This window comes from Hyalella azteca, unplaced genomic scaffold, assembly GCF_000764305.2.
Source record: "Hyalella azteca isolate HAZT.00-mixed unplaced genomic scaffold, Hazt_2.0.2 contig8634, whole genome shotgun sequence".
Lineage (NCBI taxonomy): Eukaryota > Metazoa > Arthropoda > Malacostraca > Amphipoda > Hyalellidae > Hyalella > Hyalella azteca.
Genome location: NW_025938721.1, coordinates 29,370 through 47,157, shown reverse-complemented (window position 1 = coordinate 47,157; position 17,788 = coordinate 29,370). Strand labels below are relative to the sequence as shown.

The 17,788-nt window shown below is 40.6% G+C and overlaps 1 protein-coding gene across 1 annotated transcript in view; it reads left to right on the top strand.

The window, feature by feature from the left end:
• The first annotated feature begins 1,381 nt into the window (after positions 1-1,381).
• The window catches only part of LOC108669142 (eyes absent homolog 2), a 33,660-nt gene continuing 17,253 nt past the window's right edge, over positions 1,382-17,788 (top strand). Inside the window, exon 1 of the mRNA XM_018156440.2 lies at positions 1,382-1,428. The gene's annotated coding sequence lies outside the window, so the exon portion shown is untranslated. The remainder of the gene's footprint in view (positions 1,429-17,788) is intronic.

Here is a 17,788-nt window from a genome sequence, read left to right as displayed (position 1 = left end):
TTTCACGTGATTATTGTTTCATCGATAACATTTTCTGATGTTTTGCTGTTTCATTGCATTGCATGCTTTTGTTTGCTAATTCTATTATTTTAATTTTAATTGGAATAAATTATCTAAATTTTATCTTAATCATCACGTTTAACGTCAATTTCCATTTACTGCTATTACTTAGCTACCTATGCTGCTTCAAGTCTTTCCTCGCTTCTATTTTTCGTTGAGTGATGCGACATCCCGTCTCTCAGCGAGCCACGCTAGTAATCCGTCAGTGACAACCACTGCTTAAACTGTTATTCCTGCTCAGCTAGCGCATTTGAACTGTTGTTACTGCTCAGCCCGCACACTTAAACTGTTGTTCCTGCTCAGCCTGTACACTTAAACTGTTGTTACTGCTCAGCCTGTACACTTAAACTGTTGTTACTGCTCAGCCTGTACACTTAAACTGTTATTCCTGCTCAGCCTGTACACTTAAACTGTTGTTATTGCTCAGCCTGTACACTTAAACTGTTGTTACTGCTCAGTCTGTACACTTAAACTGTTGTTACTGCTCAGTCTGTACACTTAAACTGTTCTTACTGCTCAGTCTGTACACTTAAGCTGTTGTTACTGCTCAGCCAGTACACTTAAACTGTTCTTACTGCTCAGCCAGTACACTTAAGCTGTTGTTACTGCTCAGCCAGTACACTTAAACTGTTATTACTGCTCAGCCAGCTCACTTACCTTCGTTTTTCAGATTTTTCCAATTGTGTGTTAAGACATTGCGACATTTTTGTGCTCCAAGTTCATAAATCAAGCAAGGTAGCTGCGAAGCCGGGAGTTTATTTAAATTCAATATAAGGTGTAATTTGACTGGAGAGAGAGAAAAAGTACGGCAATAGCGACATTCAGCTTCATCATACATGCATGCATGGCGCTTAGAACCTGTTTCGATTAAATGATCTTGATGCATGTGCTTAAAGGCTATTAACACATAAAATTTACTTTGTAGGTTCTATTTGGTGGAATAATTATTCGACCAAATAGAACCTACAGTCATTATTACAAATATTTTTCATTTGTTGTGGTCATGATCGTCTTATTTGTGCTAACCTATTCGTCTTGTAGAGCAAAATTTGGCCTTTGGCAGTTTTTAGAGCCATTGTGGCAACTTTGTATATTCCATTGATTTATTTTTGTACTTGTGTTTGTGATGAAGGTATTCATGAAACAGGCAAACACATTTTTTCATGGTACCCTCCATACATTCTTTTTAACATCTCCCGCTCATTTATTCAACGCAGAATAACAATATTGGATTCTTAGAACATTAAATAAAGTAAGAATTTTCCATTTTATTATTTCTCACCTTTAAAAATTTTCAATTAGAATTTTTTTGTTACAGGTCAAAAGGCAGAGGCTGGACTCAGACGGGGAGCTCTCAGCCATCGTCAGGTGACTAAATTTTGGATAAACTATCTGTCATTCACCACTGAATTTCTTCATTACCTTTATGTTATTTATTTATTATTATATTTCTATTGTTTATGGTTCAAGTCGTAATTCAGTTATATTTCCAGTCGTTTTTTCTGACTCTGAGATGCCTTTGTTGTCTATCAAGGGAAATTCTTATTTTTATTACGAAGTTTCTATCCTATACTCATCAAGTTGATTTCGTCTGTCGCAAATTCTTGTTTTTACTTTTTTTAATAGTCTTTAACAGTTTTCGTTTTCTTATTATCGTGTTGGATTTTAACATAACCGTAAGCCTTAAGCGCCGTAATTCAAACTACCGTTAACCAATGGTACCGTAAGAAAACTGCCCCGAAAGCCAATAACCTTAACCATAATGTGCCGAAAGTCAATCGGTATGCGAATCTACCGTATTTTGAAGAGGTTATTTATTTATTGTTTTGTTTCTACTGTTTATTGTTCTCGTCACAATTGAGTTGTATTTTCAGTTGTTCTTTCTGACTCTGAGATGTCTTTGTAGTCTGTCAAGGGAAATTCTTATTTTGATCACGAAGTTCTTACCAACTCATCAAATTAAGTTTATTTCGTCTGTCGCGATTTCATGTTTTCAATTTTTTCTATAGTCCACAGCAGTTTTCGCTTTTTGATTCTCGTGTTAGATTTTGCCTCAACCGTAAGCCAGAAGCACCGTAATTCAAAGTACCGTTAACCAATGGTACCGTAAGGAAACTGTACCGAAAACTGGCCTGGTTCCGAAAGCGAAAGGAACCATAACCATAATGTGCCGAAAGTCAACCGGTATGCTAATCTACCGTATTTTGATGGTCCCTTTGATGCACAGCGTTTCACGGGTCGCTCCACATATCATCGGTGCGTGCACATGAAAATCATCAATAATCATCCAAAAATAGAAGTCATAGAAAAAATAGAATAGAAGTCAAGTCATTGGTCGTAAGTCAAAAAATAGAAGTCGAAAATAGACCAAAGAAGTCATTTGGTCTCCCACGCGGTGGTCCGCTAAAGACCCCCGCGACGCGCTAATGATCTTTTGTAAACCCCGCGCGCGGGACATCCTCCTCAGCCACCCACAACTGGGCGCGTACTGCTGAGAAGTTGTTACTGGCACTGTATTTATAATTATAGAGACTGTAATTTATAATAATAGAGACTGTAATTTATAATAATAGAGACTGTAAGTTATAATAATAGATGAGTGTTAAATTATTTGTATCCTTAATAAGCATTGCGGACGTAACAGACCAGGCCACACTGGAGCGTACTCGGTTCCGTATTCGTCCGTCAGGTCGGGTTCCTGATCTGAAATCTATTGTTACATGGGCTCGCCGAATTTTGCTCCGTGTGATTTTTTATGGGGTTATCTTAAATTAATCGTTTACAATGACTGTCCAAGGACTCTACCTAATATGATTAACAACATGTGCCAAGCCATAGCCAACATACCCCTGAATATCTTCAGCGAGTTGAACGGAACTTCAAAAATTAGACTAACTGAATGCATTGACAATGGGGGCTGTCATTTATCCGATGTCATCTTAAAGTAATTGATACAAAAATTCAGGTAATGTTTTTTTCTAATTCAAACTGCAATTATATCATACTGTTTCTTTTTTTTATTGAGCTTTCAAATCGGGAAGTTTCCGTGAATCACCTTGTATATTTTGCGATTATGTATAATTTTTATTTTGGTTGTTGCCGTCCTATTATAGTCAGATACCTTGTCTCAATTCGGGGAATGCTATTCAAAAACTACTTCGATTCTCCTGGACATGCAAATTTACGACCCTATGAAAATTGAATATCTCTGCACTGCATTGTCGTTGCTCCTGCCTTGTACCTAACTTGATTTTATTCAAAATAACTTTTTGACGAAGAATAATTTAAACTTGAATTACTAGACTTGCCTAAACTGACTGCAACAGTAAATAACCGTGAACAGTCAATAACCGTGAACAGTAAATAACCGTGAACAGTCAATAACCGTGAACAGTAAATAACCGTGGACAGTAAATAACAGTGAACAGTCAATAACCGTGAATAGTAAACAGCAGTAAACAGTAAATAACAGTGAACAGTAAATAACCGTGAACAGTAAATAACCGTGGACAGTAAATAACAGAGGAAAGTAAATAAGGGTGGACAGTAAATAACCGTGGACATTAAATAACAGAGGAAAGTAAATAAGGGTGGACAGTAAATAACCGTGGACATTAAATAACGGTGAACAGTCAATAATCGTGAACAGTATATAACCGTGAACAGTAAATAACCGTGAATAGTAAACAACAGTAAACAGTAAACAACCGTAAACATGAAATGACAGTGAACAGTGTCCGTAGAGTTGGCCAGTTTTCGAATATTATCGCGAATCACCGTCACAGCACCAGACAAGTTACGTAATTTGACCAGCAAATACGGATTTGCCTGACAAAATAATATTATTTTCCATTCGTTGAATCCTATTTCTGGGTAATAATTAACAACATCTGATATAATATATGATTACTTTATGATATCAAATAAATAACTGATAAATGATAACATTGTTATTTTAGTAGACCTTTAATCGGGTATCTTTGCTTGGCAAATTTCCACGGAACCGAGGTCGCTTATTTAGAATTATTATTACCCATAAAACTGAACTCAAGACCCAACATTGAAGCAAACATTGATGTTGAAATATGTATAATATGTATGCGATGAATATTAATATTACTATTTTGACTTGGAACTTTCGCACTTCCAGGACGCGAAATTGTTCCACTTTTCTGAGCTCACGTCCTTTCATTTTTATTGTCTTCTATTCGTTTATTATTCTTTATTTTTATTTATTATCCTTTATTACCATTTATTTTTTATTATTTTTTTCGTCCTTATCCGTCTCAGGGTAACCCCTTATTTCTTCTGTTTAATTGTCCTCCGCACTCAGAAAGGCAGCTTCTCTCGATTTTACCCTCGTGCCCTCACTTGAACAAAGACTTTAACCCTCACTTTGTTCGTCACTCATCAGGTGTCTGTCTTCTACTTCCTTTCTTTTTAGTAAGTCTAACATCTCTCTCTCTCCCATACACTCTTCCCCTTTTTTCACCATTTCCTCTTTTTCCTTTCATTTCTCTTAAACTCCCATGATCCTGCCTCTCTTTTTCCGTCTTTCTTCGCTCACTCTTACCCTCTCACTCATTATTTTCTACTTTTTTCTAATGCTCAATCTCCATCTCATTTCCTTCTCCTTTCCCCTCTCATACTTTTTACATTCTCTTCCATCCTTCTCATATTTCTTCTCTTTCTTTTCCCCCTCTCCTAATACCTCCCCTCTCTTCCCTCTCCCCCCTCTCTTCCCTCTCTCCCCCTCTCTTCCCCTCTCTCCTGCGCTGTTGCTGGCGGGAAGTCACCAACCCGCCAGCGCGCCGTAACCGGACACCTGTTGTGGCCCTCGACGCTCGTAACGGATCTTAACGCTGCCACAACAGCGCCATGAGCGTCGTAACGCGTCTAAACGCAGCCACCACAGCGTCGTAACGCGTCTAAATGCAGCCACTACAGCGTCGTAACGCGTCTAAACGCAGCCACAACAGCGTCGTAACGCATTTTGCTCAACATATTACCATCGTTTCGTGACTAAATCAACCGGTGTTTTAGCGCTGGTTGGTATGGGCAGAATGGAGGGGTGGAGGTTGAGGGTAGGAAGGGTAGAGGGAGCGGAGGGTAGAGGGTAGAGGGAGGGTAGGCTGGAGCGAGGGTAGGGTGGGGGATGAGGAGTGGAGTGGGGAATGAGATGAGGAAAAAGGAATGAGGGGAGAAGTTGGGGAAATAGAAGGGGAGGGAAGTGTGGGGAAGAGTGGTAGAGTTGGAGATAAGGGGAAGAATGAGGAATTATAATCTGAGTGGGAGATGCAGCGGGAGTAAAGCGGGTTATGAGGGGAGGAATGGGAATGTGATGGCAGGAGTAGAGGATTGATGGTATCATTAGGGGGATGATGGTATGGTTGATATTAGAGGGATGAATGGGGAATTAGTAAAAGTGTGGGGATTAGGAGAACACAAAAATGAATATCAAGACGAGAATGTAGGGAATTTATCAAATTTCGAGATGAGCTGTAGGAATTTAATGTGATCGGGATGATGGGTCGTGGGAAAAGAGGGTTCCGAGGACCGACGAGGGTAAGGGGTTATACAAGCATTACACTACTGTATATTATTATCTATTTCCTCTATTAATATATATCATTATTATTAACTATTAATATCTACGTTAATAAAAATGATGAAAATAGGGGCTGTTGTATAGGGAAAAAAATTTGCTAAATTGATTATTTTATGATGCGCTGCAAATAAAATCAGATGCACGCAAATTTTTGCTAGTTTTCATGATTTTAAACTAAAAACATTGCTAGCAGTTTGAATGACATATTGAAATCACAAAAATACCTAAATTTGTCAGGGGATAGTAGTTAAATTTTGTGATATAAAACCTCCGTGAAAAGTGATCTTTGAAAGTGGTGTGAGTGAGGGAAACTGCATGACGTGTGAGGGAAACTGCATGACGTGTGAGGGAAACTGCATGACGTGTGAGGGAAACTGCATGACGTGTGAGGGAAACTAGATGACGTGTGAGGGAAACTGCATGACGTGTGAGGGAAACTGCATGACGTGTGAGAGAAATTATAAAGCAAGTGAAGCTCAAGACATTCGTAGATTTTTTAATAAGATATCCGGGGGCTAAGTAGATTGCGGTAGATACTGCGATTCAAATTCTACGTAGATTTCGAGGGCTATAATGTACAGTAGATTTCGAGGGTTAAGTACAGTAGATTTCGAGGGTTAAGTACAGTAGATTTCGATGGTTAACTACAGTAGATTTCGAGGGTTAAGTACAGTAGATTTCGAGGGCTATGTAGATATAAGAACCACGTACTTTTTCAGCGACCGCGTTTAATCAAAGCTACATATATCCGAGGGCTACGCAGATGTGGACATGACAGCGCTGTGTGCAGTGTCCTCGCTTCCCTCACTTGTTCAAACATCGTCGCCCTCGTGTCCATCACAAATCATGACTCATCATTTCCGACTACCTCAACCCTCTGCGGCAAGCATGAGAAAGAATTTCTGAAAATATTATCCACATTCGAAAAAATCGTTGCAATAATTATATTTTTTTAATGTTATTGATGCAAATCGCCTTAACCTTAGTAAGATATCATCGTTAACTATAACTATGCTGTATCATATAATTACTGTCCCTCCGTTTAACTGCTCAAAAACGAGCTCAAAGCCATTTTTCTACGAGCCTGTAAAGTTTAATATATGAGCAATATTATAAAACGTACATGAATATTTGAAAGAAATACCGCACGCCTGGGTTCCAATTTTCGGTGGATGTCCATTTTCCTACGAGCCTGCGAAATCTAATTCATGAATAATATTTAAAAACGTACAAAAATATATGAGAAAAAATACCGCTCGCAGTTTTCGGTGGATGTGTTCGTCTGTGACGTCATCGTCGGATTGCGACGACAAACTTGCGGCCGACGATGGCTCGCTCCCTCGCCTCTCGACTTCTGCTGCATCATCGTCCAAATTACGCGCGCAAACATCGTCAGGCGAGTGATGATGGCGGGCCCAGCGATGATGGCGGGCCTAGCGATGATGGCGGGCCCAGTGATGATGGAGGGCCCTGCAATGATGGCGGGCCCAGCGATGATGGCGGGCCCAGCGATGATGGCGGGCCCAGTGATATGGCGGGCCCAGCGATGATGGCGGGCCCAGCGATGATGGCGGGCCCTGCGATGATGGCAGGCCCAGTGATGATGGCGGGCCCAGCGATGATGGCCGGCTCAGCGATGATGGCGGGCCCAGCGATGATGGCGGGCCCAGCGATGATGGCGGGCCTAGCGATGATGGCGGGCCCAGTGATGATGGCGGGCCCAGTGATGATGGCGGGCCTAGCGATGATGGCGGGCCCAGGGATGATGGCGGGCCCAGTGATGATGGCGGGCCCAGCGATGATGGCGGGCCTAGCGATGATGGCGGGCCCAGCGATGATGGCGGTCAGCCTTTCGAGTAGGAAAATCACTCGGAGTTTATCACATGTGATGATAATATTGTTAATAATGATAATAATAGCGGTGTCAGCGTTGAAGATTAAAACTTCAGGTCTGGCGCCGATTCTGTTCATCAAAGAATTTTCGCAGCTTGTTGCCGGTCTCGAACATGCAAATCACTGTTCCAATCTTGCTGTGCTTAGCCGTACGGCCTCTTCGCCGATACCGACCAGAACTTTTCCTATTGCGTTGCAGACCGTTGGTCTCTGCGATGCATTTTCAAAATAAAAAAGAGAAAAACTTTAAGCATTGGGTTCAAAAGACCATGCATTAGGCTCCGTTCGGCATATTGGGCCAAATAATGCCGAGTTTAAAATGCCATCAACTGAAAAAGTAATTTGATTTAAGCAACTCATGCTTATTACTTGCTGGATTGGTAGCACCATTTGGCCAAGCAGCAGGAATTATTAACTCAAATAAATAATAACATGTCAACTTATTTCTAAGTTTCGTATGCGCTTCAGGCTATGATAAGAAACCGAAGAAGTGCGCAATATCCCACAATATCCATGCCAGATATCCAGCTCGTCAAGACGCTAGCCGCGCGTAGAGCTAATGACCAGCCCCAAGAGTCGGGGAAGGCGCCGGTATTGCCACACATGTTGGGGCTCAGCAGGTGGGTGTGGGAGAGCCTCCTCATTACAGCCTCACAGGATGTGCCCTGGGGAGGGATGGGGACTTCACAAGCCGCCGCTCTGGGGACTTGCTGCCTCCCCACACAACAAGTGTGTGGGGAGTGCGCCATGTGCGCGTACCACTTGGGGATTAGAGTCCCGCACCTGCTTGTCATTTCCCCGAACTAAACCTTCATTTAAGACTTATGATTTAATATACATATAATATAATATTGTATATGTATATAATATAATATAATAATTTATGATTATTTTTTAGATTTATAATAATAATTATAACATAAAGTTCCATTGGAATAATTATTTCTCCTCGTACATCTTGGTTATCGTTAACTCTTTTCCAAAATTTGTCGCCGTCGTTTTAATGGAAGATAAAACAAAAAGGATTTCGTAAAATTACATTTATGATTTATATATCAAAATATATTCACCGACAAATGCTTGACTCACCAATAATGACCTTTAAAAAACGTTTAGATTGGTTAAAAACGTTTTGATTGCTTTTGAATACAAATTTGTAAATTTGTTTAGTCTCTTTTCTTCAAAGAAAATAATTTTTTTTCATGCTGACTGCGCTGGAAAAATATGGCATTGAAACGAAGTTCGGGCGTGGGGAGTTATGGGGAAGCGGGAGTGGAAGTGGGGAAGAAAAGTATTTAATAACATGGGGAGGCTTGTGTTCGGGGATTGAAGGTGGAAAATAAATGTGAGGTGAAAAGGGGAGTAGGGTGAAAAGAGGGGAATAGAGTGAGGGGAGGAGGGAGTAGAGTGAGGGCAAGAGTAAAGTAAAGTGATGGGAAGAGGGGAATTGAATGAGGGAAGAGGGGAGTAGAGTGAGGGGTAAAGGGGAGTAGAGTTAGGGATCAAGGGGAGTAGGCAGAGGGGAGGAGAGTGAGGGGAAGAGAAAAGTAGAGTGAGGGAAGAAATGGGAGTAGAGTNTCTGCAGTGGTCGTAAGTTCTGCAGTGGTCGTAAGTTCTGCAGTGGTCGTAAGTTCTGCGATGACTTCGAGTATCACGACGATCGCAAGGCAAGACTCACGCATACGAGAAATAAATTATTGTATTTACGTAGCCGAATCATATGGAGGGGTCGAGCATATATATAGTACTTACAGTATACATACAGTACTGTATAGTATATACAGTATATGTCTGCGAGTTATTATTCAGTATATGTCTGCGATTGGCGGCGAGTTATAAGCAAATGAAATTAAAATACAGTTATAATTCATAATTTCAATCATATGAAACCATTGCCTCGATAGTGAGTCATAAGGGTATCGTTATCTCAGGAGAGATGAAGTATCAGGTAAAATGCATGTGTGTTTTTCTACATATGTTAGACATGCATATGTATAACACATGTGTTATACATGTATACATGTACAGAAATACATGTGTGTGTTGCTGCAGCGGTCCTGTACGAACTGTCGGGGACATCGCGCGAGGCTCGGAATTTCAGCGCCGTGGCGAGAAGGAATTTCGTGGATATCCTGCACGCTGTGTGCACTGCATGCAGACCGCGCATTGAGGTGTACGCAGTGCATGCAGTGTATGCGGTGTGCGGAGAGCAAGCTTTGATTTTAGAATGCAGTGTATGCAATGTACACAGCGTATGCAGTGTACATAGTATAATCGCTGCACGCAGTGCACGCAGTGTACTCGCTGCACGCAGTGTACTCGCTGCACGCAGTGTACTCGCTGCACGCAGTGTACTCGCTGCACGCAGTGTACTCGCTGCACGCAGTGTACTCGCTGCACGCAGTGTACTCGCTGCACGCAGTATACTCGCTGCACGCAGTCTACTCGCTGCACGCAGTACACGCAGTATACTTGCTGCACGCAGTTTACGCATTGCACGCAGTGGCTGGTAGGCGGCCTGTAAGGTGATCCCTCACGCCCCTGCGCAGGCTATAGCGTTGCTGTGGCTGCGGCAAATGCTGATGGCCGAGCAAATAACGATATGCCATCAACGGAAAATGTACAGCATGATACAATTAGCGTTACACTTATCTAACGTATATGCTTTAGCGTTACATTTATAACGTGATGGACATTAACGTTTAATATATAACGTTTAGCCATTAACGTTCAATGTATAACGTTTAACTATTAACGTTACATATGCAACGTGATACCGTTAACGTTTCATATATATTGTATATCCATTGGCGTTTAATGTATAATGTATATAGCCATTAGCATTACATATATAACGTGATACAATTAACGTTTCATGTATAACAAGTTTAACAACGTAATGCCATTGAAGCTCAATATTTAATCTCGCATCAATAACGTCAATTAAAGATCATACTTCAATCACACCGTCGCGTGTGAGTGCATCCTGGACTTGATAACGTACGTCGCTAACAACGCATGCTTTTTCTGCTATACGCATGAATATTTGTATAGAAGATGTTTATAATTGCATATTGCTTGCCTTTTACATCGATATATTCCAATATACGGCACGTACGTGGATAATATATAATAAAATTCAACTTTCAGTGAAGGGACTCTAGCAGAGGCAATTATCTCGTGTAGATCGAAGGTTGATCCTATAATTGCATTAAAATTTATTTTTAAAATATTAAATGAATTTAAACTGAAATTTAAATAGAAATTTGTTAGTATATTTTTGTGTTTGTTGGGAGATCAAAAATTTGATGTTATACTTTATCATGGCGATCTGTGCTTCAAGATTTATCATTTGTCTGTGTTTTTAGCGCATTTTCTCATTTATGGAAAAAAGGCTATTGTGCTCGTCATGTCGGTCCGTCTGTCTGTCCGTGACTTCACGGACGGACGGACGAGAAAATGCGCTCTCTGTCACTCACTGCAGTGAGTACTGAGTTATATTTTTTTATCATTTCCATGCGCCATGGAGCAGCAATACATCATACAAAATTGTATAAAAGTAATATTTCAAAATGTACTGTGCGACGAAGATAAGATTTTTATCAATATATTGCTATTTAAATTAATTTCTGGCTTACTAAGCGACGACGCCTGAACATAAGCGCATTAGTGAGGATTTGGAGGGCTGACTCAAGCGGCTCCCTGTCACGCAGAGAAATTAATGGGCTTTTGTCCAACTGGCGATGCCTTTGTAGGGGCCCAGTTCTGCCTGGAAAAAATCAGCGTATGCAGAAAGTGTGTCACTATACGAACAATATAACCCGTACATTTCTCTTAGTGATGAAAGATGAATATCATTATTCTCAATATTGGATTGACATGCATATACCGCCGAGACAAGCGGTCAGGCTGGAGATTATAATATTCATAAACCATGCCTATCAAATTACGTTGAAACAATGTTTAGTTCTTAGAACAAACGTTTAATGAACGTTATTTCAACGACGGATGGCTGGAGCTCATACGTTTATCTTGCCGTAACTCGTGTAGCAATCAAACAACTTGCTTGGTCGTTCAACTCGCCAGGATCATCCTAGGACTTGCGATCGTCCTGGGATTTTCGATTGTCCTGGGACTTACGATCGCCCTGGTACTTACGATTGACCAAGGACTTGCCCTCGTCATAGGACTTATAACCGTCATAGGACTTACGATCGTCCTAACACTTATTATCTGCTAAGCCTGTTCGAGAATGCTGCCTCTGAACGTTGTGTTACCGCCTCTCCTGCCCCTCCCTCCCCCTCCTCTCTCCCTGTACCCCTCTTCCCCCCCGCGGTGGGTGCCCAGTGTTCCCATGCCTCGCCAGGAGGAGGATGCCCCGCCGCTGATCAATAAGGTATCATTGCTTCGTATGCTGCTGCTGTGTTTACAGTGTGTTGCTGCTACTGCTTCGTATGCTGCTGCTGTGTTTACAGTATGTTGCTGCTGCTGCTGTATTTGCTGCGTGCTGCTGTTGCTGCTGTGTTTGCTGCGTGCTGCTGTTGCTGCTGTGTTTACAGTGTGTTGCTGCTGTGTTTACAGTGTGTTGCTGCTGTATTTACAGTGTGTTGCTGCTGTCTTTGCTCTATGTTGCGGCTGCTGCTGCTGTGTTTACAGTATGTTGCTGCTGCTGCTGTGTTTACAGTATGTTGCTGCTGCTGCTTGTGCTCCGTATGCTGCTGCTGCTGCTATGTCTGCTGTGTATTGCTGTACCTGCCGCTTTGCCTGCTTCGACTCCATCAGCATTATACTTGCATTTCTGATGCAACTCTTACCTGCAAGCTCTACCATCATTAAGCTTAGCAACCCACTGATAGAATTATCTCAAGTAGCTACGCTATCGTAAACACAACAGCCAATAACCACCTCGTGTTAAAATTTCATCGACCAATTACAGTCCTACTCGTTGTGGCCGTAGGAATAGCATAGCCGCGTCGTGCGGTGGGCGCTCCTGAGGAGCTTCCAGTCGTGGGCTGAATTTCGTGCCGTGCTGAACTGGTCGCTGTTTTAGGGTAAATAAGTTGTTTATTTAAGGTAAGATTGACTGTTTTTAGGGTAAATTAAGTTGTTTATTTAAGGTAAGATTGACTGTTTTTAGGTACAGTGGACGAAAACAACGGACAAGAATATAACAGTGGACGAAAACAACGGCCAGGAATATAACAGTGGATGAAAACAACGGCCAGGAATATAACAGTGGACGAAAACAACGGCCAGGTTTATAACAGCGGACGAAAACAAAAGACAGAAATATAACAGCGGACGAAAAGAACGGACAGGTTTGTAACAGCGGACGAAAAGAACGGACAGGTTTGTAACAGCGGACGAAAACAACGGCCAGGAATATAACAGTGGACGAAAAAAACGGACAGAAAGATAACAGTGGACGAAAACAACGGACAGAAAGATAACAGTGGACGAAAACAACGGACAGAAAGATAACAGTGGACGAAAACAACGGCCAGGAATATAACAGTCGCCTAAAACTAAAGCTTTATACGCAGGTCATTTCTTGTTAGGCCTATCTAAAATTAACAATAAAATCGGGATTCGAATTCTTCCTCATTTTATAATTCACATCGGCTTTTGAATTAAAAATTCCTATTCCACTGGCATCAATTCCATGGCAATGAAATTAATTTCCTGATTAAATTCTTCACTGATTGCGCCTGATTCCCAGAAAATGCTATTAAGTCCTTCCTGAAGTTCGAGTAAATTTTTTCAATTTTCTTAGTCTCTGTACGTGACATCTAAATACAGTGTTTATTCTAGCCTAATTAATTTAATTGGAGCAAATTTACATTCAATCATGATTGATTCAGATGAAACAACGTTGATTACTAGTCGATTTTGTTAGAACAACGGGATTACGGGTTAATTTTTCGAAACAACGTTGAATGCGAGTTAATTTCAATAAAATAACGTTAATTAAGATTTGATTTCGATAAAATAACGTTTGTAAGATTTGATTTCGCTAAAATAACGTTTATTAAATATTTGATTTCGTTGAAAAATAATGTTTTTTTCTAAGATTTGATTTCGTTCAAACAACGGTTATTGACGTTTAATCAACGTTAATTCAACGTCAAATGGCTGTTACGTTAGTGCATGCTTGGCATACCACAAGGTAAGACGGTTACTCGTCGGCTGGTCTATCCTGAGATCTGGGCTGGTCTATCCTGAGATCTGGGCTGGTCTAGCCTGAGATCTGGGCTGGTCTATCCTGAGATCTGGGCTCTCAGAAGCGGATTAGCAGATCAGGCCAGCATCTCACGTGGGACTTGCGCTCTCAGAGAAACAAGATTGATTTTGTCCTAATATGGATGCGCTTTTCTGCCCGGGTCATCCTTACCAAGTTTTGCCCTGTATATATGGGCTTGTCAGTACTACGTTCGCCCTCTGCTCGCGTTATGGGTAATACAGTGAGTCATTTGTGTACTATGACCCATACATTTATCTGAGTGAACTGCCTTCATTGTTCCCTTTGAAGGCTCGAGGTTGAAAACAAAACTCTGGCACTCGCTGGAAAGCTGACGTCACTTCAGCTCTTCGTCGCGACTGTTGTTTGGAGCCAAGCTTCCGACCTCTGCCTCGTGTAGCTCTTCACACAGATAAATGGTTAGGTCATATCGTCCAAAAAGTGACTTACTTATTGCGCGTAGCACTGATACGCGCATTTTCCCAGCCAAACTGGGTCATGGAAAGGGCAAAAGAGGCATAGCTATTTTGACAGTGTTGTGTGATGATCATCATCACACAACATCATCATCGTTAGTGTTGTGTGATGATGAAGTTATGAATTCCTATATCAAACTGGGGTGTATTTCTGGGATTTGTGGTGTAGAAGTGTGGGTTGAATCAGTGAAGGACGAGTAATGACTAAATGGATTCCTTTGGCTTGGATCATTCACGGGATCCATTGGCTGCCTCCATCGGAATTCTTTGGCTGCCTTCACTGGAATCACTTGACTGCCTTCACTGGAATCACTTGACTGCCTTCACTGGAATCACTTGACTGACTTCACTGGAATCACTTGACTGCCTTCACTGGAATCACTTGACTGACTCCATGCGCAATATTCGATTTCTCAGGATGAAATATTCGCTTCATCGTGAACTTAAGGGCCTGAAAGTCTATCTATTTTAAGGGCCTTCAGCTAACTGAGCCGTTGTAAACCGTTCAGCCAATGGTCTCTTATAGGTTTCGTGATCATCACTAGTTACTAATAAATAAATCAAATGGACATAGTGAAATGAAGTACCAGAAAGCACCTAGCGAAATTTAGAAGCTTGTTAAAATTTTATTTAAATCATAATTGAGACCTAATGCCACCCCACTAATCAACGCTTTTAGCTTGCCACATGAAGCGAACTGCTTCATATGCTTAGCTTCACTTCACGCCACTCTCAGCCACCCATGCATGTACCACTTCCAGCCAACCCAGGCACCACTTCCAGCCACCTTTATACCATCACTTCACGCCACTTCCAGCCAACCCATGCATCACTTCCAGCCACCTTTATACCTTCACTTCACGCCACTTCCAGCCACGCTGGACTGGTTTTGTTCGTGCCAGCAATGAAGTGGAGCTTGTCGAGATTCCCTGCAGTTTAGTTTAGGGCACAAAAGCCGCTTTTGTTGCGCTGAGTCCCGGAGAATTGCCTCCATTGAGAGCCTCGCCCTGAGAGCTGTCGTCAATGCCCACCATGAAGACGCTGTGCCCACTAATTTCCCCGCCGCCATTCAACTGTTGAGTAAAACGAGGTTTAATGCGTCATTAACACAAGTATAGGTGCTTCATACTGTTGAGGAAAACGAGGTTTAATGCGTCATTAACACAAGTATAGGTGCTTCATACTGTTGAGTAAAACGAGGTTTAATGCGTCATTAACACAAGTATAGGTGCTTCATACTGTTGAGTAAAACGAGGTTTAATGCGTCATTAACACAAGTATAGGTGTTTCATAGCATTAATACCATATTCAAGACATAGCACAGATTCCTAGAAAATTATCTAGGCAACGGAATTCTTTTACTTTGTTTCCAAGTAATTGCCATTAATATTTGATCAGAAGCTAAGAACGCCGCTTCCATGAAGTGTATATTTTCTTTATCTGGCAATGACGAATAATTTTTTCGATATATAGTGAATTAAAGTTATTTTAGATGAAAATTTATGACTGTCTAAAAAAATCCAGAACCTATAAATTTCTCGTACACGATATATCTTGAACGTGCGTTTCCAGCTCATAATTCACGGAGGAATGAATAGTGAAATAATTAAATTACCATGAAATGAAGAATTTTTGTGCAAGATTCATGTTATTCACGCCCAAAATAGTCATCTTCGGCCTCATATTTGAGGGGGTTATATTATAAATTTTTTAATGTGACGATGACAATTAATCAGAATTTTGTGACGATGGTTAAATTTGGTCAGCGACATAGAATATCGCCTATATATAGAATTCCAAATTTTAAAATCATATCTCGAGCCAAAGCTGTCAACAGATCGCAATGATTATTTTAATATACATGCATGTTTTATACTTAACAGAGAAGCAACAAACAAACATTTCATAATAATGCGATCAAATTGCTCTACTCTCGTATATAGCACTAATCTAATCTACGAGAGTAGAGCATTATCTATTAATTAATCTATTAATCTAATTGATAGAATGAATTTGTATGGTGCTTCTATGAACGCTTATATTGAAGCATGCGCATTTTAAATACCGATATTATCTCAATATTTCCAAGCATAGATTAATTGTCGAGGGCAAAAAATCTATTTTAACTCTGTTTTTCGTCCTAATTTTATTCTTTTTCTCTACGATAAGTTGGATATCTGAAGCCCATAATATTTTGATTGTTTTCTTCTTGACATTTTAATCTATTAATTATACCATGGAACATCAAGGCTTACTGCTTGCATTTAATACACAATTAATTAATTATCACTGTACAAGCACATGTACTGTACAAGCACATGACCCTAAATGTATACTGGGATAAATAATCTCACCCTAAATAAATCTTGCCTTAAGGAAACCATTTAATATTGCCTCAAAGATACCATATATTCTTACCTTAAAGGCAAAACTATATAATCTTACCCGAGAGAAGAAACCATTTAATCTAACGCTTTTTAACTGCATGAAGATTATTCATGCCGGTAAAGAAAAAAAACACACCTTCCCTCATACTCTAGTCTACGGATTGCGCTCGCCTCATTCTACGAGCAACTCTAATTCTACTTCTCCTCAGAAATAAATATGCGAAAATGTATTGTTGTTCTGCATCATTAACATTGTACTGTTGTTCTACATCATTAATATTGTTTTGCTGTTCTACATCATTACCATTGTACTGTTGTTCCACATCATTAATATTGTTTTGTTGCTATACATCATTAACATTGTACTGTTGTTCTACATCATTAACATCGTTTTGAAGCAACTACCGCTAGAACCTCACACCGCCTATAGTATCCATAACACAGAACAATTGTAAGTACGAATATACTATATGCAAATACTAAGTCGTCACCACCATTTTATCGTTGTATATATTTTGGTTGGAATAAATTCAGAGCTTTCGGTAACAGTCACTTAATTCTAGCGATGTTCCTGTTCAAGCTCCTACACTTGCGTTACTAAAATATTTGCGAACAGCTCGATGAATGAGTATTCACGCGTAATGAGAACTGAATGAGTAATGAGAACAGCTCGATGAATGATGCTAGTGATGACATCACTGTCATCACTAGCATCACTGTCATCACCAGCATCACTGTTATCACCAGCATCACTGTCATCACCAGCATCACTGTCATCACCAGCATCACTGTCATCACCAGCATCACTGTCATCACCAGCATCACTGTTGTCTCATTATGCGCGGTGATGCAGGAGAGGCGCGCGTGTTGCGCATGAAGCCTGTCGCCTCACATCGCGTTCGCCGCTCACGCGTCACTGCGCATGCGCATTTTTCGCGTTTTTACTTATTTTTCCTATGTTTTTTATTATATTCTAAGTTTTTTTCAAGTTTTATTGTGTTGGGAAAAATTTCACGTAATTAAATATTTTTTCCTAGTTTTTTTATTGTATTTTAAGTTTTCTTCAAGTTTCATTGTGTGGGTAAAATTTCACCCTTGACTTCGGCTATGAATTTTTTTAGTTCGG